A 2,711-nucleotide genomic window follows, 5' to 3' on the forward strand; every position below is an offset into this window, starting at 1 on the left:
TACCTTCATATGAGTATAAGGAGGCTGGGACCAGGGCTCTTGCTCAAGGACATAATGCCACAGATAAGGAACACTATGGCCAAAGTTCAGGTGGTTGACCAAGCAAGAGAGAAATGTTCCAATAGCACCTCTTTCCTGTTTCATGTTATAGCTTCATTTCTTGCCCTTTTTTGATGCAGGTATTTACAAATTATAATACAATTATCAGACTTCGATTTTATCCCTTTCTTCCCCTACCGATCTTCCTAGTTCTTATGATCCATAGATGAGAGAAATCATATGATAATTGTCTTTCTCTGCTTGACTTATTTCACTTAGCATTATCTCCTCCAGTGCCTGGACCACATCTTCTTAAACCAGTCATCTGCGTTTTAAAACTAGGAATGTCCTTNGCAGGTATTTACAAATTATAATACAATTATCAGACTTCGATTTTATCCCTTTCTTCCCCTACCGATCTTCCTAGTTCTTATGATCCATAGATGAGAGAAATCATATGATAATTGTCTTTCTCTGCTTGACTTATTTCACTTAGCATTATCTCCTCCAGTGCCTGGACCACATCTTCTTAATCCAGTCATCTGCGTTTTAAAAATAGGAATGTCCTTGGGGTGCCTGGGTGGCTCAGTCGTTAAGCATCTGCCTTCGGTTCAGGGCGTGATCCCGGCGTTCTGGGATCAAGCTCCACATCAGGCTCCTCCGGTGGAAGCCTGCTTCTTCCTCTCCCACTCCCGCTGCTTGTGTTCCCTCTCTCGCTGGCTGTCTCTTTCTCTGTCGAATGAATAAATAAAATCCAAATAAAATAAATAAATAAATAAATAAATAAATAAATAAAACTAGGAATGTCCTGGGAAAACTTCTAGGAGTTGGCTACCCAATGAAAAGATTGGAATACACCTAGGATCTTTGGTCCTTAAGTGGTCTTAGAAGAGAAAACTTTAGTCTACAGCAAGTAAAGCTGCACAGCTCATCATAACCTTCTTAGTGAAAGGACTATTACAGTTTGCTTTATGTTTTTAATAAATCAAATAATTTATGTTTTTAATAAATTGGAGATCATTAGAGTGACCTAATTCTAGTTTGCCTGGGATGATTCCAGTTTATGTCTTTTGTCTCATGTTATTAGTAGTCTCCTTTTCAGTCTCAGAAGTGTCCTGATTTGAATGACAAATTGTGTGGTCACTCTATCTTTGATAAAATGGTCTTTCTAATTCTTAAGAGTACTGTTCTGTGAATCTTGGCAAAGCAGGCCAATTTTTGTATCATTATGTTTGACAGTGTTCCTTTTAAGATGATTCACTATTTATTACTCCCAATAAATTAAATTTTAAAAATTAAGTTTTTCTATTCAGAAGTACTTCTATTCAGAAGTTCTACCTCTGAAATCAGAATTTATAATACACACATATATTGTGTTTTCGTCTCACTCACATTCTACCATCTCATTATTTCACAAAAGTATCATGAATTTTAAAATTTACTTCTAATTAAACAAATTTTTAATAACATTTTATAAACAAGAAATTAGAATTTGAAACGGGGAAGATACTAGTGCAAATTAAGCAAGGGAATAGGGAGAACGATTATCGTATTAAGGATAAAAAATTAAAATTATCTAGTGATGTGCTTATTACTCAAATATATTAGATAATTTGGTTGAAAATCACATTTTTATGAACAGGAAATTAATTATACACAATGTCTAAAAATGATTACTATGAAATAGAAATNATTACTCAAATATATTAGATAATTTGGTTGAAAATCACATTTTTATGAACAGGAAATTAATTATACACAATGTCTAAAAATGATTACTATGAAATATATTATTCAAAGAATATAAAGAACATCTGTGGATCTAAAGAAATTACATCTCAAAGAAACCTCTTTTCAGATTATGAGACATGGATTTGAATACATTTCACATTTGTTTACAACAAAATTGAATGTTCATTTCCACCTTTCACCCACATCTGAGATCACCCTTGTCTGGGTTTCCATTTTAATGAATGTTAATGACCACTAGAGGGAGAAACAGGAAAAGCTTTGAAAATTTTGACACCTCTGAGAGATTAGTTACATGCCAGAGGTAAAATGTATTAATTGTAGTGAATAAGGATTCAAGGAAGGTATTAACAGATACTGTTGGTTGTTGGAGATCTGTCAATTCTATGGGATCCTATAGAAATAATATAACAAAAAGATGATGTAGCTTGTTTAGAGCATGAGGAACAACATATTCTGTGGTTGACCAGTTAAATTATAGTTTTGTTCAATGTGTACCTTAATCCAAAGAGTAAGTGTAATAAGTAAACATACCTAATGATGAATGATAAGAGAATTAGTTGCTTCAGACTTCACAGGTGGGAAAAATGGCAATAAAGGAAAAATACTATTATAACCAAAACAATTTCCCTCTACATTAAGTGAATTTGACAATTAATACTTAAAATTAAAGTTAAATATGTAGAACATAGTTGTTATAAAGTGCTGAAAATCTAAACAGTTAAAGGCATGGTTATCTCAAACTATTCAATTAGTGGATTTATCAAGGAGACAATTTCTTACACTCTTATTTCATTAGAAAATATCTTTGAATTATTTGTTTTGCAAGAAATTACTGACTCCTTAGTTGTATGGAAAGGATATAAAATCTATTAGTTTTACAAATATATGTTGAAGATCTACCAAATGTAAAATCCTCAGGA

Source organism: Ailuropoda melanoleuca, chromosome 20 (assembly GCF_002007445.2).
Source record: "Ailuropoda melanoleuca isolate Jingjing chromosome 20, ASM200744v2, whole genome shotgun sequence".
Lineage (NCBI taxonomy): Eukaryota > Metazoa > Chordata > Mammalia > Carnivora > Ursidae > Ailuropoda > Ailuropoda melanoleuca.